Here is a 25078-nt window from a genome sequence, read left to right as displayed (position 1 = left end):
CACCATTGATTCAGAGCGCTTATCTATACACGCTCTAAGTATATACATGTACATTAGGACTGACATTCTGTGTGGTGGGTACATCACGGACTTATCTCCATATCTATAGGAGGCCAAATACATAGCACCAGATCCTAAATATCTATCAAGGATCTCCATATGTATACACTACTTAAGTACCCTTAGTTAAGTTACGAATGATCACAGTCACGTGCTGTTTGACACACTTTCTTATTTTAAAGCCCATTTTTTTATTAATTGTTCACCAATAAAGTATTTTAATTAAATAATTATACATTTAGCTTGATAGAGTGCTGATATACTAGGTTTCCTTTTCTTTTGTATACATCAATCCTTTACCTAGTAAGCACCTCAATGTGGTTTATATTGTGGCGGTGCGGGAGTTCCCTCTGTGTGTAGCGATCCTTACCATGTATCTGATCTCAGACGTGCTATTAGAGAGGGTTGTGGTTCCTTACAAGGCATCTGATCTCAGACGCGCTATTAGAGTTGGGGTTCCTTATAATGCATCTGATCTCAGACGCGCTATTAGAGAAGGTTGTGGCTCCTTACAATGCATCTGATCTCAGACGCACTATTAAAGGCTTGGGGTTGTCACGGGAGAGCAGGACTAATACCAGGGATCAATATCGCCAGACATAAACACAAGAATTTATAAAATTAATTTATTGGAAAACAGTATCCACAACTGTACAAATAAACAGATACCACACATACTCACAACTGGGGAAAACTGGGAATATCAACAGTTCTAGTTGCAGGGACCTCCTTGCAGAGAATTCCCCTGTTATCTACCTTCTTGCACAGTGCCTACATTGATTGTTTTTCAGGCTTGGGGCAAGCACTTGAGCCCTGTATCTACACCTTGCAATCACCACCAGAACTGGAGTTTAATCTAGCTAGGAGTCTCGGAACTAAGACTAAGTTTTTATACACTTAAAACATCATTTAGAAACATTCAGGGCCAGGTGCTGTCTGCGTGCCCAGCCCCTGATTGGTGGATAGAAACGCAACATTATAAAGAGCACCATACAAACTGCTACAGGAAATGGTCACAGACAGTTTTGCAACATTTCTCCTGCAACCACATTAACCCATGGTCCCTGAGGTGCTGGAACTAGGTTTACAATACAGCTATAATACATATATAACATACATCATATAATACACTGTATTATTGACAGGTAGGGGTAATGGCAGGCTTGAGATGTATTATCAGCAGCCATATTTACCCCTACTGTCACAGGAGTTCCTTACAGTGCATCTGATCTCAGACGCGCTATTAGAGAGGGTTGGGGTTCCTTACAATACATCTCATCTCTGACGCGCTATTAGAGAGAGTTGGGGTTCCTTACAATATATCTGATCTCAGACACGATATTAGAGAGAGTTGGGGTTCCTTACAATCATCTGATTTCAGACACGCTATTAGAGAGGGTTGGGCTTCCTTACAATATATCTGATCTCAGACACGCTATTAGAGAGTTGGGGTTCCTTACAATCATCTGATTTCAGACACGCTATTAGAGAGAGTTGGGGTTCCTTACAATGCATCTGATCTCAGACACGCTATTAATGAGAGTTGGGGTTCCTTACAATCATCTGATTTCAGACACGCTATTAGAGAGAGTTGGGGTTCCTTACAATGCATCTGATCTCAGACACGCTATTAGAGAGAGTTGGGGTTCCTTACAATCATATGATTTCAGACACGCTACTAGAGAGGGTTGGGCTTCCTTACAATGTATCTGATCTCAGACGCACTATTAGAGAGGGTTGGGGTTCCTTACAATGCATCTGATCTCAGACGCGCTATTAGAGAGGGTTGGGGTTCCTTACAATGCATCTGATCTCAGACGTGCTATTAGAGAGGGTTGGGGACCCTTACAATACATCTGATCTCAGACACGCTATTAGAGAGGGTTGGGGTTCCTTACAATCATCTGATTTCAGACGCGCTATTAGAGAGGGTTGGGGTTCCTTACAATGCATCTGATCTCAGACACGCTACTAGAGAGGGTTGGGCTTCCTTACAATATATCTGATCTCAGACACGCTATTAGAGAGTTGGGGTTCCTTACAATCATCTGATTTCAGACACGCTATTAGAGAGGGTTGGGCTTCCTTACAATCATCTGATTTCAGACACGCTATTAGAGAGGGTTGGGGTTCCTTACAATGTATCTGATCTCAGACATGGTATTAGAGAGAGTCGGAGTTCCTCAGAATTTCACATACGGTTCTTTAACCGAAAAAAGGCTGGAAACCACTGTTCTTAAGCACATTGGGTACAATTCTGAGCACACATACCTGGAGCTCTCTTCTGCATGGCACCCTGTAAAAGTGAGGACAATGGGATACAAGAATATAATAGGGCCAATTATGTTGTTGTTGTTATTATTATTATTAATAAAGTACAGGTTGAGAAACTGAGGCAAAGGAAGGGATTTGCCCAAAATCACACAGCGTGTAAGAGGCTAAAGCTCCACCGATGATGTTTGCAGAGATAACATTCTTTTCACTGGCAGGAAATTGATACTCTGCCATTTATTGCTATAATTTCATTCACAGCTGATACACCGAAACACCAGTGCAGAAACTTTTTGGGTGTTTGTAACTCTTTCCTATGAGAATTCCAGGAACAAGGAGCTACGGGAGAAGGGTACAGAGGCTATCGGCCTCATTAGAAATTGACAAATATTTGTGTGTTTGTGTATTTGTGTGTTTGTGCATGTATTTGTGTGTTGTGCGTTTGTGTATTTGTGTGTTTGTGCATGTATTTGTGTGTTTGTGTATTTGTGTGTTTGTGTATTTGTGTGTTTGTGTATTTGTATGTTTGTGCATGTATTTGTGTGTTTGTGTATTTGTGTGTTTGTGTATTTGTGTGTTTGTGCATGTATTTGTGTGTTTGTGTATTTGTGTGTTTGTGTATTTGTGTGTTTTCTTCATACCTTTTTTCCACATCGAATGGACCAGTATGTTTGCATGGCAGCAGATATTACATGGTAATAAATGGTGCATACACATATGTAACTCCTTCTATTCATAGCAATCTTACAATTGCTTGTTCTCAACTCTTCAGATCCTCACTGGTGACTGAAGATATACTGTATAATCATTCACAAAAATGACAAACGAATTTGCCTCACTACCTAGAAAATTTGCATGATCAGGTATATGAAATATAATATATGTCCACGTATTCCTTTGTGCTTTAGGTATAATAAAGAGATATGTATTTTCCGTTTCACTTACCCTACCATTAAAGGATACTCAGATTTTTCTCTGCCTGATAAATTCCCTTTCTTGTCAACCAGTATCTGTGAATGCAAATTTGTGACATTACTTCCTAAATGAGACTTATACAGAATATCTCTAAAAAGGTAAATGTGTTGTATTCTATAGTCCAAGTGTTTAAAAGGATTTTTTCCACCTTCTTGCATACGAATTGTCACAGAGAGAATATAACCACGTAAACTATACATTAAAATCCCTTTCATCTCTTGAGCTGTCAGCAACTGCTTCAAGAAATGCCAAGTTGCTATTGTTTAATGCCTGTCATTTAAAAAAAAAAAAAAAAAACCCCAGAAGAAGTTATCTATCCTGTAAAATTATTAACTGATGCTAAAATTGCCTTGTAAGTATTAGGACAATAGCAATTTCGTAACAGCTGGGACACTGCCAATGCAAGATAAGTACATTTTGCTCCGTAGACTCATAAAGTGCTTTGAAATGGTTTATGAGTGATGGGAGGATGCATTTTCTAAGTGGGAAAAGCAATGTTTTGTAGTAGGGAAAGGCTTGAAAAGCTGACACACAGCCATGCAAATGCCATTCTTTTCGGTAAGTAATTTGCTTTTTCTTTCAAAAGCATAAATGGCATAGTTAGACACATTATTTTGTATATTTCACATAACAATATGAGATGCGCCAACCCAGTGAGCACATAACATTTCATATTGATAGAAGAATCCTGGATGGAGTGTATGATTAACATAAATGTATACACACTCTGCTAATGCCTTCCACATTATAAAGTGGAATGGAAAAAAGTTGGGACGTGGCTGTGACTAGGGATGTGCTAATCCGCAAATATAAGCACTGTGTAATTTCATACATATACAGGATATAAGTCAAAAATAGAGAATGACTGGCACTCACAGGACTTGTGAAAAAAAACATACTTATGTTTTATTTGGCATTATCTGCATTTGGGTCCTATCTCGATGTGCTGGATGAAGGTCCTGGATAGGACCGAAACATCGATAATCCCAAAATAAAACATAGGTAGGTTTTTTCACAAGTCTTGTGTGTGCCAGTCACTCTATTTTTGACTTCTATCCACCCTCAAAGTGAGCACCCGGGCAAGATATTGGTTATTAATGTTGGAGCGCCACTGCGACAAACCACCATGTATATGTGGGGTTGTAGGTGAAAGGGGTCTCAGTGTGACTGGTGTATGCTCTGTTTATATGTATTGGGCCCAAAGGTTCAATCTTTTGTACTTTGTTTGTTCCCCCTTTCTCCAGGCACTATTTGTAACAGGCGGTTGCCTATCACTCCTTACACACATATGGAGTTAATAGGAGGCACAAGGATGTCGTGAGAGAATCCAAAACGCTGGTACTGACAAATGCATGCAACAGAGTGCGGTTTAGATATTATTTATGTAGGATTTGGTTAGTTATATATACCACTTTCGCTCTGCTGCCTTCGACAATGTTGATCTCCCCCTTCTCCTGCACACTCAACTCCACTGATCTCCATGACGCATACTTCTCCTGCACACTCAACTCCACTGATCTCCATGACGCAGCCTTCTCCTGCACACTCAACTCCACTGGTCTCCGTAACGCAGCGTTCTCCTGATTCACATCGTATTTATCCAACCGCTCTTTCAATGTTTCCCTCTGGTGTCTCCTCCTCCTCTTGACTCCCTCTTTTTGTCTGGGTCCCACAAGGCTCTGTCCTTGGCCAGGGGAGCGCCAGTGTTCACATCAACGTCATGAAAGAAACAAAAGAAGCGACATAGTGTAGTACAATTTCAACCAGATTCATTGTTGTTTAAGTGAAGAATAGTTCCACTCACACATTTCTCCTTTTCAATAAAGCAGTACAGAGGTACTTCTCTCTCCGAATAGAGCAATGGATCAGGAACTCCGCATATGAAAACCCCTTTTGTTAATGACTTCTTCCCATCCGTGGTTAGTGTACCCAGGAAAATAATGGAAAATACTAATTGCGCCGTATATCTCAAATTGTATTAAAAAATAGAACAATAAAAGCATATGGATGTGCACTCACATTTGGTACATAAGAGCAATTCGTGGTTCGAAATCCCGACTTTCCTCTATGCGTATTAACCGGTACACACGCTATGAAGCTCACTTCCGCGTCTCGGCTCTCGTCTACGTCACCTCCAGCTGAGTGAAGTTGAGGGCGGAAGGGCTGTGTAGAGGAATTTCCGGCTGCCAGGACTTCGCGTCACGAATGAGCACTGAACACTGATTCAACGCGTTTCGTCGGTACGACTTTTTCCTGAAGGCGTAGACGAGAGCCGAGACGCGGAAGTGAGCTTCATAGCTTGTGAACCGGTTAATACGCATAGAGGAAAGTCGGGATTTCGTACCACGAATTGCTATTATGTACCAAATGTGAGTGCACATCCATATGCTTTTATTGTTCTATTTTTTAATACAATTTGAGATATACGGCGCAATTAGTATTTTCCTGGGTGCACTAACCACGGATGGGAAGAAGTCATTAACAAAAGGGGTTTTCATATGCGGAGTTCCTGATCCATTGCTCTATTCGGAGAGAGAAGTGTCTCTGTACTGCTTTATTTAAAAGGAGGAAAGTGTGAGTGAAACTATTCTTCACTGAAAAAACAATTAATCTGGTTGAAATTGTACTATACTATGTCGCTTCTATTGTTTCTTTCATGACGTTGATGTGAACACTGGCGCTCCCCTGAACTTTTGAAGAACATTTGGATCCAAGAGACTAGAGAACAGTCTGTTAAAGGGTTTTCTGAGCAGCTTTTCAATTAGCACTATACACTGGGTGGTGTAAAGGATTTTTATTGTAGACTTAAAAGTCACCATGCTGTCGCGGCCGAGTTTATTCTAACATTTACCCGGTCTCGGCCGCGACAGATACCGGGCGCGCGCCGAGGTGTCCCGTGCGCGCGCTGTAGCCTCGGAGGATCGGTCCTCCGATCGAGGCACCCCCCTCCCCTCTCCGGGTCCCCCGAAGCCCCCCACCGCACCCCCCACATCGCGGGACACCAGGGCTCCCTTCGGGGAGCCCTGGGCACGCACGCTCCCGATGAAGCGTGACCGCGCATCGGTGACGCGCGGCACGCCGAGGGGATTCGCCATCAAAGCCGGGAAACCTCGCGGCTTGCGGCTCTAGCCGTATTAGAATAAACTTGGTCGGTACTGTATATATTCACTAATTGATCACAGTTCACTTTAATATTTTCAAGTCACTTTACTACTGTTTTATTTACGTTTTTTTCACTATTTGGACACTATGCATTAAGTAAGCGCCGACACAATTATTTCTTTCTCTGTCCTTGGCCCTCTGCTATTTTCACTCTATACCTCTTCTCTTAGTGAACTAATACAATTTTTTCGCTTTCAGTATCATTTCTATGCAGATGACACCCAAGTTTACCTCTGCTCCCCTGACCTCTCCCCCTCTCTCTTGTCCCGTGTCACCAACAGTCTCCGCAATCTCCTCCTGGATGTCCCACTGTTACCTGAAGCTTAACATGTCCAAAATAGAATTCGTTGCCCATTCCACTACCACTCCTATACCTAAACTCTCCATCATTGTCAATAAAACCACAATCTCACTAACACCCCAAGCCCGCTGCCTATGCGTCATCTTTGACTTTGTCGTCTCCCTCATTCCTCATTTACTCCCTCACTAAGTATCCAACATATCACTAGGACACGCCCTTTTCTCACTCATGACGCAACTAAAATCCTATTCATTCACTCATCTTGTCCCACAGTGACTACTGCAGCCTTCTCCTAGCTGGCATTCCCCTTATCCATCTGTCCAATAGATCCAAACTGCTGCTGCCAGACTCATCTACCTCACTCACCGCTCCACTTCTGCTGCTCCACTGCGAAAATCCCTACACTGGCTTCCCATATCCTCTAGAATAAAATGTGAAACCCCAATTCTGACTTATAAAGCTCTCAACAACGCTGCCCATCTCCCTTCCATCTCAGTCCTCATCCTCAAATATACCACCTAAACGCCCCCTCCACCCTTCCCATGACATCCACCTTTCCTTTTGCCTCATTACCTCCTGTCACTCCCGCTTACAAGACTTCTCCCGTGCTGCCCCCGCTCTCTGCAATTCCCTACCACGCACCATCAGACTCTCCCCAGCTTTCAGACATTTAAAAACTCCCTGAAAACTCACCTTTTTAAGGAAGTCTATCTGGCATCCTCCTAACATCCACCACTACACCTCCAACCCTATTGGGGCCAGCTGTACGGCTGGACAAACCCCCTGACATCATCACCCCCAAACCTCAATGGGATCAGCTGTGCGTCTGAACCATACACCGCCCTGAGACATACTCTGTCCCACAATGAACAGCCACGTTACCTTTTGTTTCAACATTTCCCCTTACTCCCTCTAGGGTGTGATCTCTAAGGATCAGGACCCTCGTTACCTTTTATATACTTTTGTGCTTGTCTGTGGAATGTAATGGCGAATTACAAATAAACTATACCAATAATATATATATACACACACAGATATACATCTGTGTCCTGACACAGTTAACATTTTTTTTAACATGGCTGGGTGGGTGTTGGGTTATGGACGCTATTTAAGGGTGTTATTTGTTATTATTTGTTCCCCTGATGAAGGTGCATGTGCACCGAAACATTGGATGTAACTCTGACTTTTACAATGCAGAACACTTTCCCCCACACTTGTATTCAAGAGCTGCTTAGGGTGCAACACAATTCACCAGGGCAGTATTGCTACACCATGTATAGCTGTACTTATGCAGAACAATGCAGGACTCGTTATTTTGGTGTTATATGCAGGTAAGTGCTCGGGCAAAAATCGCAGTATGCTGTAAAGGGATTTTAGAACACACACAACAATATTGAGCAGACTGTTTTTGGTAAAGTGTTTCCCCTTTGTGTGTACACATTGTACGTACACCTGTCATTAATGAGGGGGTAAACATACTAAAAGGAGCCTCAGTATCTCCACTCTACTTACCCCCGTATAAGAAATATGACATATGAATACACACCTCAAGCCATGTCATGTTTCTTCTCCTAAGATTAATTTTTGAATCCTATTTCTGCTAACCCCAAAACATTCAGGCCCGTATTCACTAAAGGGTGCTAAGCTTTAGCACCTTTCCAGCTCCCATTCATTAAAGTTTAGCACCCTTTAGTAAACATGGGCCTGACAGAGAAAGAAATAACTTTTGTAGAGATCAGCATGGTCAAGTGGCACAAAACCAGCATGGCAGACCGTGCCCAGCTCTGCGGAATGGGATATTTGGTCATATCCGTCTCACCGCGACCAAGTCTCCGCCGGCGTTTAGCCACAAAGGGACCCTCCGCTGCCGCCACTCCACGTTCTTCTCTTTTTTATGTTTACCTAAGTTGTTATTATTATGTAAGAGTGTTATGTGATGTTCCGTTTTAACACTGATTGAATAGGTATGGTAGCCTATAATGTGATTAGGAGAATGAACGACCCCGATTGGTGTATTTATTCAGCTTTTCTGTATTGTAACTGGACGTCCATGTTGTCAATCATACCTCCTGATGAAGCGTTGTATGACGCGAAACGCGTAGAGGTGACGTCACACGCAGCAGAGAGGAAGCGTCATTACGTTCCTCCTCCGGGCAGCTGTGTTTTTTACTTCCCTGCAGTGTTTGAGCGCGAGGTGAAGGGGTTTGATTATTGAGCCGGAAGAATCTTTGCCACCGGATTATCTGGCATTTTTGGGACCCTGCTATTGTGTTGGCATACACGCTCTCATCTACCCCTCCTTCAAGCTCCCACAGTGATGTTTGGATTGATTGTGATCCTATTTTATGTAAGTTTTACTATATGCATATTATAAATATTAATTACGTTTAATTTTATACTAATAGTGTGTTTCTTTTCTTTTTTGCGCCCTGCTATATGTGTTTATATCTAAGGTTGGGACTTACAGCCAGCTCTGTGCCTTGTGGGTACCTGACATACATATTTCTCTAAGGGAATTCAGATTGACTGAATGTATTTATAGGCTCTCTGTATTATTATGCAGTGCACCATTTTCATTTACCAGATGGGCTAAACCATTTCCCAGTGAGCACGCAGAGCTGTAACCCCTCAACTGCTGGAAGAGATTAGTTAATGTAATGCACAACAGGGCATACCAGCAACGCAGGCCTTCAATAAGGTAATAGATAACATCATTTTCTGACTAATTATCATAATTACAGTCCAGTGCATAGATTTATTTTTTTCCTGACAAGTGTTAGCTAAAGATTTTAACAATTGCGAGAAACATGCAAATTGGTTTTAACAGCTGTTAAACTTTGAGTGATGCTATTTCTTTTTTAGAAAATAATTATGACTTCGGAATGGGAAAATGGATTGTACGCTCTCCGAATGGGGAATCACTGTCAAGGTTATTAATGGAAATATCAGTAAACCTATCTTTTGTGAGTGAAAGAAATAGCAAGTTACTTGCAGCATACCAAAAGAGCTTTGGAATTCACAAATGCCCAATATGTGTGTCAGGGGTCTATACAAGGAGTGGCCAATTCCAGTCCTTAAGGGCAACCAACAGGTCAGGTTTTTCAGGATATCCCCGCTCAGCACAAGTGGTGCATTCTTCGATTGGGCTACTGATTGCAGGGATGTTCTGCAGCAGGGATATCCTGAAACCTGACCTGTTGGTGGCTTTTAAGGACTGGAGTTGGCCATTTCTGCTCTATACAGTTCCAAAACTGGGTGCCTGAGCTTTACACCGACACAAAATACAGCTCAACCCTATTATAGCGCAATCCGCTACAGCACAGATCCGCCTCTAATGTGGTGTGATCGTGTCTCCCAATTTTTTTGCAAACTTTCAGTATTTGCCGAGAGGAATGTCCGTCTTCCTACACCACATACACACACACACACTTCTTTTGACATCTGTTGGAGGGAGTTGGGAAAATTCCCTTTAGGAACAGCATCTGACCCCAGAGAGTTGTATTATTCCCTTTGTACTGTATCACAACTTTTTGTATTACTGCTATTTTTTATACTCGCTACTGTGCTTAGTATACACATTAGGAATTGGGATATTTCATTCAAATAGTGCTTCTTTGCGCTCATTCATTCATTTTTTACAACTACTCTAGAACAAGCATATGAACAGGAGCAGTTTCCACTGCCCGGGGGTCTGCAACATGTTGCATTGCATATAGTTTTATTTTTGTGTTGCAGTGAAATGGTTAAACAAAGAGCGCAGGCTAGGAGACTAGAACAGGCTTGAGGAGAAGCCTGGATGGGACATGCAGAATAACACTTGATAATGTTCTATCTCCGCTGAACCATGTGACATTTCCCCCTTTTTAGTAGTGTAAATATTAGCCTTGCAAATGGAATCTAGAAAGTGCCCCCCCCCCCCGAACATGAACCTGCACCCTTATCTTTGAAGATCCGGGACCAGTCCGCATTGCCTGGTATAAGTCCTTGCTGTGAGTGTCCATGGCACCAGCCTCCGAGTTGCCCGCATCACCGCGAACTCCACTGGGTTCCGTGCTGGCTCTCAGACTAAGCCACCTCAGACTCTGCCACCAGGGGGGAAGTGGGGGGTGGGAAGGTAATGGCTATTGATCCTGCGCTGCTGCCTTGATGGGAAACCCCAGTCTGGAGGAGGTCACGCAAAGCCTGGCAGGAGCAGATCGGGGTATAGAGGGAAGAATAGGAAGGGGAGCACCGGACTGCGCGCCGTAGGCGGCCTTTTTTTCTCCACGATCCCGGTTATAACGCGGTCTCATTATGTGGACCCTGAGCACCGCGTTATAACAGGGTTCAGCTGTAGTTTGTAAAGCAGAAGATCCCACCTGCACATTTTTCTTTGTCATACTGATTTATTTATATATATATATAGGGTTTACTGGCTATGCATCTTAACCCTGGCTGTGCTCAAAGCTGTGACCATGCAGCAAGCTTAAGCCTATAGGGAACCATGTTTGAAATGGTTTTGAAGCAAAAAGTGGCACTGTGTGCTCATTTGCATGTCATTTCCCAGAATCCCTTGCTGCAGTGGATGTGCTGTGTGCTGGGTGATAATGGTGAAAGGCGGGGTTGCAGACCTGTCTAAGACATGCAAATGAGCATACAGTAATATTTTCATTATATATATATATTGTATACGGCAGCGGTACGCAAAGTGGGGGGGTGCGCCCCCCAGGGAGGGTGGGAGAATTTTCATGGGGGGCGTGGTGGTGTAACGATCTGGGAGTCACGCCGCCCTCGGCGTGCTCCCCACTCACCCGCAGTTCCGCCGGGTCCTCCTGCACCTCGCAGAGATCCTCCCTCCAGGACGCCGATTGCCGTCTCACCTGGGCACGCCCGCTCACGTCGGCGTTCCTCTTCTGGTGCCGGGTCTGGGCGCGTGCCTGGTCACGCGGCCACAGGCGCGGCCACATGGCGGCGTGGCCACACGGAGGCGCACAAGCCTCTTAAAGGCACACTACCACTTTCCTATGCTGCGATCAAATGCAGCCTTACTACTGGGCTCTATAGCCCCATCTCCAGGAGCCCTTCTGGATCTATCCCTGTCACAGCCTGGCCCATCCACACCCCCCCCCACCTTGCTACTCTGCCATTGGATTCTCTCACCTATATATACCCTGCGGTTTCACTGGCTCGTCGGCTGAGCATAGAACCAGTTGTTCTCATTACTCTCTGCCTCCCTAGTCCTGTCTTGTCTTGTTTTGCAGTCTTCCTCGTGTACCGAACCGGCTTCCTCTTTGACTCTCCGTACCTCTGGCATCCCGAACTTGGCATACGGCAATACGACTCTCCGCACCTCTGGCACCCCGAACTTGGCATACGGCAATACGACTCTCCGCACCTCTGGCACCCCGAACTCGGCAAACGGTAAAACAATTACGTCTCTCTCTCTCTAACCCCGGACTTGGCTAACAGCATCCACTACCATCCGTACCTCTCCTGCCCCGACTCGGACACCCAGACCATTCTACTCTCAAGACGTGCCCTCGTGGCTGTGGGTGGCGTTATATCCTTTCCCACCTCAGCACCATGGTCCCGCCTCGTTTGTGGTGAGCTCGACCTGACATTATGCTCAACCCAACAAACATGGACCCCGCTGAGGTGGAGCGTACTTTAACTTCCCACTCTAATCTCTTCGTCAGGCTAGAGACATATCTGGAACAAAATGATAGGCGGATGGATTTGCTTCAGCAGGGCCTTCATTCCCTTACCGTTCAAGCCCGAGCTTCCAGTCTGGGACCTTCACCACTGGCCTCAACGTCCTCCGCAACTCCTCCGTCTGCTATGGAACCCCGAATTCTGACCCCCAACCGCTACGCTGGGGACCCCCAAGAATGTAGGGGCTTCCTTAATCAATGTTTCATTCAATTCCAACTCTCACCCTCTCGTTTTGTATCCTCAACCTCTAAGGTCGCCTATATCGTGGCTCTTCTCTCCGACGAGGCGCTGGCCTGGGCCTCCCCCATTTGGGAATAACAATCTCCCATCACACAGGACATCGACCTCTTCGCCTGTGAGTTCCGAAGGGTCTTTGACACACCTGGACGGCAGTTAACGGCAGTTTCCTCCCTCTTCCACATAACCCAGGCAGATCGTTCCGTCGCCCGGTACGCTATGGAGTTCCTCACCGTTGCTGCCGAGACGGGGTGGAACAATGAAGCACTATCTTCGGCGTTTTGGCAGGGTCTGTCGGAGCCCCTAAAGGATGAGCTTGCGGCGCGGGAACGTCCTACTGACCTAGAGGATTTGATCGCCCTTTGCATTCGGGTGGACCAGCGTCTACAGGAGCGGAGGACTGAACGTTCTCGTCACCGTCAACGGTCTCCCGTCCCATCGTTAGTGTCTCCAACACCTCCGTCTTTGGACGTCCCGGAACCAATGCAATTGGGAGGGAATAAGCTATCCTCTGCTGAAAAACAACGCCGGCGCAGTGCAGGTCTCTGTATGTACTGTGGCAATTCTGGTCACTTGGTGCTCCAGTGTCCCCACAAGCCGGGAAACGCCAAATCCCAATGAGATCCTGGGGAGTCTCGTTGGGAACACTGCCTCTCTCCCCTATCATCAAGGATGTCCTTCCCACCAGGATCCTGCTGCCAGTGACGCTGTCTGGAGAGGGGTTTCATACTCAAGCACTGGCATTCGTGGACTCCAGCTCCGCAGGCAATTTCATCGATCAAGCCTTTGCAAGACGGAACAATATTCAACTTACCAGCAAGAGGATTCCAGTGGGCTTGGAGGCCATTGATGGCCGACCTCTACAGCTGGCCTTCATCATGCTACAGACGGTGCCTCTCCTACTGCAGTTCGTCGGGGCTCATACGGAGACCATTAACCTCGATGTCATCCACGCTCCCTCCGTCGAGTTGATTCTGGGCCTTCCTTGGCTCCAAGTTCATAATCCTCACATCGACTGGACCAACCGGGAACCCATCCAGTGGGGTGCTATATGTGCCAAAACCTGTACCAGGCTGTTCCAGAAGGTAGGAGGTTTGTGTACCTTGCCAGAGGAGGTCAACTCCTTGCCCACAGTATATTTGGAATTCTGCGATGTGTTCGACAAAGCACGATCCGAGGTTCTACCTCCGCACCAACCTTTCGACTGTCCGATCGACCTGCTGCCCGGGGCAGTTCTTCCCAGGGGGCGATCCTACCCACTCTCTCTCCCGGAGACTAAAGCCATGAACACTTACATTGCGGAGAATTTGGAGAGGGGTTTCATCCGAAAATCTTCTTCCCCAGTCGGAGCGGGTTTCTTCTTTGTAAAGAAGAAGGATGGGTCTCTTCGCCCATGCATCGATTACCGGGGCTTGAATAAAATCACGCGCAAGAACCACTACCCACTGCCTTTGATTTCGGAGCTGTTTGATCGCCTTCAAGGAGCAACCATTTTTTCTAAATTGGACTTACAGGGCGCTTACAATTTGGTAAGGATACGCGAGGGGGATGAGTGGAAGACTGCGTTTAACACCCATGACGGCCATTATGAATACCTGGTTATGCCGTTTGGCCTGTGCAACGCGCCAGCAGTCTTTCAGGACTTCGTCAATGAAATGTTCCGGGACATTCTTAACAAATTTCTCATCGTCTACCTAGACGACATCCTAATCTTTTCTAAATCCGTCCAAGAGCACATTCAACATGTTCAGCAGGTGCTGTTACGCCTCCGGGAGAACCATCTCTTTGCGAAATTGGAGAAATGTCAATTCCATCTGACGTCTGTGGCGTTCCTGGGATACATTATCTCTGACTCCGGGTTCACTATGGATCCAGTGAAACTAAAGGCTATTCTGGACTGGCCCCGACCAACCACCCTTAAGGCTGTGCAACGTTTTCTAGGTTTCGCTAACTACTACCGTCGCTTCATTCTCAATTTTTCCACCACCGTATCTCCTATCACTGCTCTAACTAAAAAAGTTGCAGATCCCTCATCATGGTCCGGAACCGCCATTCAAGCATTCAATCTTCTCAAGAAGGCTTTCGTGTCCGCCTCTATCCTCACCCACCCAGATCCTAAACTTCCATTTACCCTGGAAGTGGATGCCTCTGACGTCGGGGCTGGCATCATTTTGTCCCAAAGGACTTCGCCCTTAGCCAGATTACACCCTTGTGCCTTCTTTTCAAAGAAATTTTCTTCCGCAGAACGGAATGTCGGTAACCGGGAGCTCTTGGCAATCAAGTTGGCATTAGAGGAATGGAGACACCTCTTAGAAGGCACAGAAACTCCCATAACCATCCTCACTGACCATAAAAACCTGCTGTATTTAGAAGGGGCACGTCGACTGAGCGCCCGACAAGCCCGCTGGGCGTTATTCTTCTCCCGCTTCAATTATTTCATCTCTTTCATCCCTGGTTCCAAGAACCTGAAAGCAGATGCCTTGTCACGACAGTTCCTTGCACAGGATAGGTCGGAAGAACGGCTTGAGACGATAATCCCTCCCAAATTTATCGTATCCACCAACTCCTTTGACGTCATGGACAAGATCCGATCCGAGCAATCTGAGGCACCCTTGGGGCTTAAGGTCCCGGAGGGAAGACTCTACACCACACTGCAACATCGCAAGAGAGTCCTCGAGTGGTGCCATTCCTCTAAATCTGCAGGACACCCAGGGATACGGAATACCAACGACCTCATCCAACGAACCTTCTGGTGGCCAGGGATGTCTAAAGATGTGGAGGAGTTTGTGAAGGCATGTGGCACATGTGTCCACAACAAAGTACCTCGGGTCAAACCAGCAGGCCTCCTTCTTCCATTACCCATCCCAGATCGCCCTTGGAACCATATTTCTATGGATTTTATCGTGGACCTCCAAACTTCCAAAGGGATGAATACCATTCTCGTGGTCATTGATCGCTTTTCCAAGAAGACGCATCTTGTTCCCTTGAGGGGTCTTCCGAATTCTCCCAGGCTCCCGGATGTTTTCATCCAGGAAATCTTTCGTCTCCACGGAGTACCTTCAACCATCGTTTCGGACAGGGGGTCTCAATTTGTTTCAAAATTTGGGCGAGCCTTTTCACTAAAATTGGGCATTTCATTACAATTCTCCTCAGGATACCACCCACAGACCAATGGGCAGACGGAGAGAGCCAATCAGAACCTGGAACAATACCTTCGATGTTTCGTTACCGATACACAGGACGACTGGGTTACAAAGTTACATAATAGATGAGGTTGAAAAAAGACATATACGTCCATCAAGTTCAACCTATGCTAAATTTAGACAACAGATACTTTATTCTATATCTATACTTACTTATTGATCCAGAGGAAGGCAAACAAAAAACCCCATTAAGGGGAAAAATTAATTCCTTCCTGACTCCAAGAATTGGCAATCGGATTAATCCCTGGATCAACATCCTTCCCATGTATACTTATTTGGTATATCCCTGTATACCTTTCCCATCTAAAAAGATGTCCAACCTTTTTTGAACAAATCTATTGTATCTGCCATCACAGTCTCCATGGGTAATGAATTCCACATTTTAACTGCCCTTACTGTAAAGAACCCTTTCCTTTGTTGCTGGTGAAATTTCTTTTCCTCCAACCTTAAGGGATGGCCCCGAGTCCTTTGTACTGCCCGTGGGATGAATAGTTCTTTTGAAAGCTCCTTGTATTGTCCCTGAATATATTTGTATATAGTTATCATAACCCCTCTTAGACGCCTCTTTTCTAATGTAAATAAATCTAATTTAGCTAGCCTCTCCTCATAAGTTAGAATGTCCATCCCCTTTATTAATTTGGTGGCTCTTCTCTGCACTCTCTCTCTAGTTCCATAATGTCTTTTCTTAGGATTGGTGCCCAAAATTGTACTCCATATTCAAGGTGTGGTCTTACTAATGCTTTGTAAAGGGGCATAATTATGTTTACTTTCCTTCCATCCATTGCCCGTTTGATGCAAGATAAGATCTTGTTTGCCTTTGCAGCTACTGCATGATATTGGGCACTATTGCTAAGCCTGCTGTCTACAAGCACTCCTAAATCCTTCTCCATCAAGGATTCCCCCAATATATCTCCATTTAATTTGTAAGTCGCCTTTTTATTCTTGCATCCCAAATGCATAACCTTACATTTATCTGTATTAAACCTCATTTGCCATTTACCTGCCCGTTTCCAGTCTCTCCAAGTCCTTCTGAAGAGAAATTACATCCTGCTCTGATTCTATTACCTTACACAATTTAGTATCATCAGCAAAGATGGAGACTTTGCTCTCGATCCCAACCTCAAGGTCATTAATAAACAAGTTAAAAAGCAGGGGTCCCAGTACCGATCCTTGAGGTACTCCACTCACGACTTTAGCCCAACCTGAAAAAGTTCCATTTATGACAACCCTCTGTTGTCTGTCCTTTAACCAGTTTTCAATCCAGGTGCATATATTATTACTGAGTCCAATTTTCTTTATTTTGTACACCAGCCTCTTGTGTAAAACCGTATCAAAAGCCTTTGCAAAATCTAAGTAGACCACATCAACTGCATTACCCTGGTCTAAATTCCTACTTACCTCCTCAAAGAAACAAATAAGGTTAGTTTGGCAAGATCTATCCTTCATAAATCCATGTTGACTATTACTAATAATTTTGTTTTCCATTAGGTATTCCTGAATATTATCCCGTATTAAACCTTCAAATAGTTTCCCTACTATTGAAGTCAGGCTTACAGGTCTGTAATTCCCCGGGTGTGAACTAGCTCCCTTTTTAAATATAGGCACCACATCTGATTTACGCCAATCTTGTGGTACTGAGCCTGTGGAAATGGAGTCCTTGAATATTAAATATAATGTTTTTTGCTATTACTGAGCTTAACTCCTTGAGAACTCTTGGATGTATGCCATCGGGGCCAGGTGCCTTATTTACTTAAATTTTTTCAAGTCGCTTATGAACTTCTTCCTCAGTTAACCAATTGGTCATTAATATGGAGGTTGTGGCTTCCTCCTGTGGCGCTACTATTGAACTTGATTCTTCCCTGGTAAACACAGAGGCAAAAAATTTGTTTAATACCTCTGCTTTTTCCTTATCTCCAATAATCTGCCTACCCATCTCACACTGAAAGGGTCCTATATTTTCTTTTCTCATTTTTTTGTAATTAAGGTACTTAAAGAACTTTTTAGGGTTGACCTTACTTTCTATTGCAATCCTTTTTTCATTATCCATTTTTGCTAATTGAATTGCCCTTTTGCAATTTTTGTTACATTCCTTATAATTCTGATACGATGTCTCTGTCCCTTCTGACTTAAAGAATCTAAACACCTTCCTCTTCTTGTCCATTTCCCTCCCCTACCTGTTTATTTAGCCAAGGGTATACACTGATAAGTGTGCTTTTCTAACAATGTTTTAAAGACTGCCCATTTATCTTCTACATTTTTCCCTGCAAAAACATCATCCCATTGTATTACTACTAGATTAGACCTCAGTTTATTAAAATCTGCCTTTCTAAAGTTTAAAGTCTTTGTTGAACCCAAGTAATCTGTTTTTTGATAATTTATTTCAAATGAGACCATGTTATGATCACTGTTACCCAAATGTTCCAGGACTTGAATATTTTTTATTACTTCTACATTGTTTGATATGACCAAATCCAGAACTGCCCCTCTCCTGGTTGGTTCCTCAATAATTTGGGTCATATAATTATCTTTAAGCACCCCAAAAACCTGTTTCCTTTTGTTGTACCGCTAATCTCATTGCCCCAGTCTATGTCTGGATAATTAAAATCCCCCCTTATGTAAACATGACCCAGTTTTGATGCCTTCTCCATTTGCAAATGTATTTTAGCTTCCTCAATCTCACAGATATTTGGTGGTTTATAGCATATTCCCACAAACATTTTCTTTATACTTTTACCTCCACTGCTAATTTCTATCCACAAGGTCTCTACATTTTCATCATTCCCTTCATAGACATCATCCCTTATAATAGGTTTTAGATCTGGTTTAACATATAGACATACTCCATCTCCCCTTCTATTTGTTCGATCCTTCCGAAAAAGAGAATACCCCTTTAAATTAATTGTCCAGTCATGAGTTTCATCCCACCATGTTTCAGTAATGCTCCCTTGTAGCTATTAATTCAAGCTCCCCCATTTTATCTGTCAGGCTTCTTGCATTAGAAAGCATGCATTTAAGTTTTTTTTCAGTCTGTACTATTATCTTATCTGCTCCTTCCTTTCTGCGCCCACTTGGTTTAGTCTTTAGAAGTTTTCTAGTATTATCTGTATTTACTATGGGTATCTCACTGCTTGTCAAACTTGCACTTGCCCCCATTCTACCTCCATACCACCTTGTATCCTCATCTATTCCATTTAGTTCATTATCTGTTTCATTCCCCTCTGGATCTGCTACCTTGGGCCGAGTTTGCCCTCAACTCCCTTAGTAATGACTCTACTCAAGAATCTCCCTTCTTCATAAATTATGGTTTTCATCCATCCCGTCTACCCTCCTCCCCCTTATCCTCGGGGGTACCAGCGGTTGACAGACGTATCACCCGGTTGAGAGACTTATGGAACAGGATTCAGGAGAACTTAAAGTTGGCCACGGGAAGACAGAAACTCCACGCAGATCGCCTTCGATGCCAGGTCCCAGAATTCTCTCCAGGAGACAAGGTATGGCTTTCATCCAGGAATATTCGACTAAAGGTTCCCACTATGAAGCTGTCACCCAAGTTCCTCGGTCCCTTCTCCGTGATCAGGAGGATTAACCCAGTGGCTTATCGCCTGCGACTTCCACCCTCTTTGAGGATTCCTCCCGTCTTTAATATATCCTTGCTAAAACCAGCATTTCAGAGTCCTCGTTTTTCCAGGACCACTTCTCCTCCTCTCACTCGTCTGATCCAAGGTCAACAGGAGTACGAGGTTCAGTCTATCCTGGATTCTAGGATCTCCAGAGGAGGAGTACAGTACCTGGTCCACTAGAGGGGGTTCGGACCTGAGGAACGCTCATGGGTTTCCTACCGAGATCTTCACGCCTCTCGACTTCTTCAAGCATTCCATCGTAGGAATCCCTCTAAGCCATGTCATAGACGCCTGGAGGTCGCCCCTGAAGGGGGGGTGTAGACGGGCGTTCACAGAGGTATACAATTTGGAGACGTTTATAATGTGAAATTATAATAGGCTTTATTGTGCCTTTTCCTTTTCATCAGGAAATTATCCAAACACGGGGGGAACAAAGCTTCCATTCACTTGGGAGTATTTCTAGTGAAATCCTTGCAATTAGTTCACATCTCCATTAGTTAAGCTTCTCCCAGCCCAAACACATAACATGAAAATAAGCAGATATAAGCAGTCTCTTAATAAGGAAAGTCTTATCTGTTTAGTTGCTGTAGAGTAAGCTTCTCTGTTCTCCTGGAACCGCACCCGTGCGTGCACAGAAAAATATCAGCATCCAGGTTTAGAAGTCTTATTTGGTGTCTTGCAATCAGCTCTGCTGTGTGGCTGGCAGAGCTCAAGACTGGTCAGCTCCAGAGATATGGGTTTCTTTTAGTCAGTCTCTCCTGGGACTCAAGAACCTCTGCTCTGTCTCTCCAAAGGTCAGCTCTCAGTCAGAGCTAAAGAGAGTCACTTCCTGTCTCAAAGGCAGGCTTTTTGTAAACAATCTAATCAGGCAGGTGATGTTTAGTAATTAACTACCACACTGCTAGATTAAAGGAACATTACTGAACAGGGATAAGTCCCCTGTTACTTACCTCCCCTGTTTGTGGGAAGCTCGGGCTTACCACGGCCAAAGCCCATCCTTCCACTCTCATTCTAGATATCTCTGTGACTTGAATGAGAGTGGATGGAGGAAGAGAACCCTCTGTCCCGCTGGGATTGGAGCCCTTTCTCCAGTTTATTTTTGTCTCCTCCCGAAGATGCTTGAGATCAGCACTCCTCAGTCGCTCTAGGAGGACTTTTTCCACGTAAAGTCTTTTTATCGCGTGCGCGGTCTTGAGATTTCTGTTGCGTCGGGCACTCCTCTTTTTGTAGACAAAGTGTATGGCAACAGTTGTAGAGCAGTTAGGACTAGCCCTTAGAGTTTTCTGCTCTTGAAGTGGTCTTTCTGCAGCTTCTCCACACCACGGAGTCGCCAGTTCAGCTTCTTCAGCTAAGGATTCTTCTGGCTTTGATTCTGCACTCCTACCTCTGTTTGTTGCCTGTTGGGCAGCTGTAGGTTTGGCTAGTGCTTTCTTTGGTGGCTCAAACTTCGTAATTTTGTTTTGAAGTTGCGTGGAGTCCCCAACTCTCACTGTACCCTTGTCCTTACGGGCATTAGTTACTGTGGGATACTGGTGCTTGGGCAGAGCCAATACATTTTTCCGTATTGGAGGAATCTGTATCAGAGTCTCCTTCATATTCTGGAGCTCTGTAATTTTTGTCGTCAAGGTTGCCGCTGTGTCTGTTTTCTCCTTGGTGTACTGACTCAAGAGAATGGAACAGTCTCTCTGTCTCTCCAGCTCTTGCTCCAGTTTGAGCCTTCTCACGCTCCCTCTCATACAGAGTCACCTGGTATCGAAGCTCCGCTTCCAACGATGCTCTGAAGACATGCAGCGTGGCCTTTAGCTCCTCATACTGCTCTGTGGGGACGTACTGGGTATTCAGACGTTCCTGCAGCGCTTGTACCTCTTTAGCAGCCTGCAGTCTTTCTTCCTGTAGCGTTTGCTGCTTCTCCTCAGCATACTGGAGGTGTGTACGCAGACCTTGCAGTTGGTTCTGCAGTCGGTGCTCTGCGTCAAACTTTTCCTTGACTTCTTCTGTTAACTGAAAATTTTCTTCTTTCAGTTTTAAGTTTTCTCTTTTTAATCTTGAACTTTCTCCTTTTTCAGTCTCTGTATTCTTCAGGGCTTCTTTGCAGTCCTCCTTCCATTTACGCACATTTGCTTTGAAAATGACAATCTCCTGGAGTGAGGCTTCCTTCTCTAGGTTGAGGGTCTGAAGCTCCTTCTGAGAAACTTTGAGAACTGTACCAAGATTACCAATAGTTTCTTTAGCAATGTCCAGCTCTTCAGTGAGACTGTGTAGTTCCTTTCTGGAAACTTCCAGGTCTCTGCGGCAGCTGTTGGTCTCATGATGTGAGGCATCAAGCTCTATACGAAGAGTGTGAACCTCTTGCTGGAAGACTGTCATCTGCTTCAGTGCCTCCTCATACTTCCGCTTTAGCGTACCCACCATTTCAACAGATTGGCTCTGCTTTTCATCCATGGCGGAGATAGTAGCCTTTGCTGTATCTAGCTCAGTCTTGAGATCCTCCAATTCGGTCGTGGCCGCAGAATAAATTGCGAGCACAGTCTTCTGTAGCTCAGCATTATTTTTTCTCTCTCTTCCTAATTCTTCACAGAGCAGATCACATTCATGCCTGGCAATTTTCAGGGCGTCTTCAGGGCTGGTCAAGGGATCGTCACTCACTGGTTCCGGCTCCGCTTCCCTATTTATTTATAAAATATTTTACCAGGAAGTAATACATTGAGAGTTACCTCTCGTTTTCAAGTATGTCCTGGGCACAGAGTTAAGACAAATAATACATGGTTACAAATACAGTTACATAAATGAACAGGGTATACATTATATACAAGACATTGCATGCACAGTTAAAGAAAATATATGTTATGGGCGTATGTAACAGTTACAGACCAGATTAAAATGTGAGACAGCCTTAGATTTGAAAGAACTTAAACTGGTGGTTGATGTGAGAGTCTCTGGTAGGTTGTTCCAGTTTTGGGGTGCACGGTAAGAGAAGGAGGAACGGCCGGATACTTTGTTGAGTCTCGGCACCATGAACAGTCTTTTGGAGTCTGATCTCAGGTGATAGGTGCTGCATGTGGTAGGAGTGAGGAGCTTGTTCAGGTAGCTGGGTAGCTTGCCCATAAAGAATTTAAAGGCAAGACAGGAAAGGTGAACTTTGCGCCTAGACTCTAGTGATGACCAATCTAGTTCTTTGAGCATTTCGCAGTGATGTGTGTTGTAGTTGCATTGGAGAACAAAACGACAAATTGAATTGTAGAGGGTATCAAGTTTGCTAAGGTGGGTTTAAGGTGCCGTGCCATATACTGTGTCTCCATAGTCAATAATTGGCATTAGCATCTGCTGTGCGATACGCTTTCTGACCAGGAGACTTAGGGAGGATTTGTTCCTGTAATGTACCCCTAGTTTGGCATAGGTCTTGGTTGTCAGGGTATCAATGTGCATTCCGAATGTTAAGTGGGAGTCAAACCATAAGCCCAGGTATTTAAAACTAGTGACAGGTGTTAGGGTGGTGTTCGCGTTGGTTCTAATCTGGAGCCCAGTCGCTGGAAGCTTTAAGAATTTAGTCTTGGTCCCAAATACCATTGTTACAGTCTTGTCAGTGTTTAAAAACAGTTTGTTTTGGGAAATCCAGTTTTCGAGTCACAAAAAGTCAGACTGAAGTATGTGTTGAAGGTCAGGGAGGCTATGGCTGTGTGCATATAGGATTGTGTCATCTGCATACATGTGTATTGAGGCTTCCTTACAAGCTGTGGGAAGATCATTAATGAACACTGAGAAGAGTAGGGGCCCCAGAACAGAGCCTTGCGGGACACCACAAGTGATATCCAGGGGTTTGGAGTTAGAGCCTGAGATGGACACATGTTGGGATCTTCCTGATAGGTAGGACTGAAACCAGTTTAAAGCATGCTTCCCTATTCCAGAGCTCTGTAGTATGTTAAGCAGGATAGCATGATCAACTGTATCAAGAGCCTTTGCAAAATCTAGGAATACTGCACCAGTGAGTTGTTTCCGTTCCATTCCACACTGGATTTCTTTGCAAACTTTTAGCAGGGTAGTTACGGTGGAGTGTTTGGGATGAAAGCCAGATTGGAATTGGCTAGGGAAATTTGTCTTGGTGTAGTAGTCGTTTAATTGGGAGTGGACACATTTTTCCATGACTTTGGATAGAATTGGGAGAAGTGAGATTGGTCTGTTGTTTGAGACAGTGTTTTTGTCCCCACTTTTGAAGATTGGGACAACTCTGGCAGTTTTCCAGGTCTTAGGGATATGGCCTGCAGACAGGATAGAATTGACTATGGAAGCAATTGGTTTGGCAATGGCTGGGGCACCAAGTCGTAGGAACCTAGATTGTAGCAAGTCAGGTCCGCATTGGCTGCTTAGTTTTAGTTTGAGGAGCGCTTGTGTAATCTCCTCTTCAGATACTGGGCCAAATTGAAAATTGTGGGCAGTGTTGGGAAGGGGTGGGGCTATGTGGGCACTCCCAGGATGAGATTCAGGTTTGTGGTTTGGGCTGTGTTTCGCTAATAAGTTAGTGGCACACCCCACAAAGTAATCATTGAATGCATTTGCAATGTCAGTGGGGTTTGTCAGAGTAATATCCCCCTAAGTGATATTACTTGGTTGTTGATGGTTAGGAGGCTGGAATATATTGTTGATAACCTTCCAGAAGTTAGCTGGGTTTTTATGTATTTTGGTGGAGATTGTCAGAGTAATATTGTGCTTTTGCGTGCCTTATTTGCCTTGTGCACATGTTCCGCAGGCATCTGTAGTGATTGAGATCCTTGGTAGTGCCAGTTAATTTGTAGCTTTTCCACAAGGTATCTCTGAGCTGGTAGAGTGCAATAAGGTCAGTTGTAACCCATGGAAGATGGGCCCCCCGTACCCTTATTTTGCGTAGTGGAGCATGGGTATCGCAGAGTTTTAAGAACTCGGATTGGAAATAGTCGAGCGCAGAATCAGGGTCGGGAATTAAATCGATTCTGTGCCATGGGCAGTTGGTAAGGTCACCCAGAAACTGTTGTGGGTTAAAGTTTTTAAATGTTCTAGTGAGGAGAACTTTAGGGCTTGAATGTGGAGTTTTAATTTTCCTTACACAGTACACTATTGCATGGTCACTGAAAATGTCCGGAAGGATGCCAGAGGATTGGATTCTGCTGGGGTTTGAGGAGAGAATCCAGTCTAGCAAGGAATGGTTATGCAATTTCAGGTTTGTCCATGTGGGTTGGGAAATGAGTTGTGATAGGTTAAGTGACTTGAGTTGTATCTGGATTTTATGGTTTTTAGCGTCAAGCCAGTTGAAGTTGAAATCCCCAAGAACTAGCAGCTCACTCTTCTCGTTCAGAGAGGAAATGGAGCCAAGAAACTGGGTGATATCAGTCAGGGATTGTAGAGGGGCTTTAGGGGGGCGGTAGATGCCAGCGAGCAAGATGGGCTTAGAAAAGGGGAGGCAGATTTTGCCAACTAGAATTTCAAAAGAGCGTGGGCTTGGGGGGCAATTTAACAGTGTAAATTGTAATGTGTCTGCAATATAAAATAACACCCCTCCTCCTCTCTTTGACCTATATCTCCTAAAA

Source organism: Ascaphus truei, chromosome 9 (assembly GCF_040206685.1).
Source record: "Ascaphus truei isolate aAscTru1 chromosome 9, aAscTru1.hap1, whole genome shotgun sequence".
NCBI classification, from domain to species: Eukaryota; Metazoa; Chordata; class Amphibia; order Anura; family Ascaphidae; genus Ascaphus; species Ascaphus truei.
Note: the sequence above shows the minus strand (reverse complement) of the source record.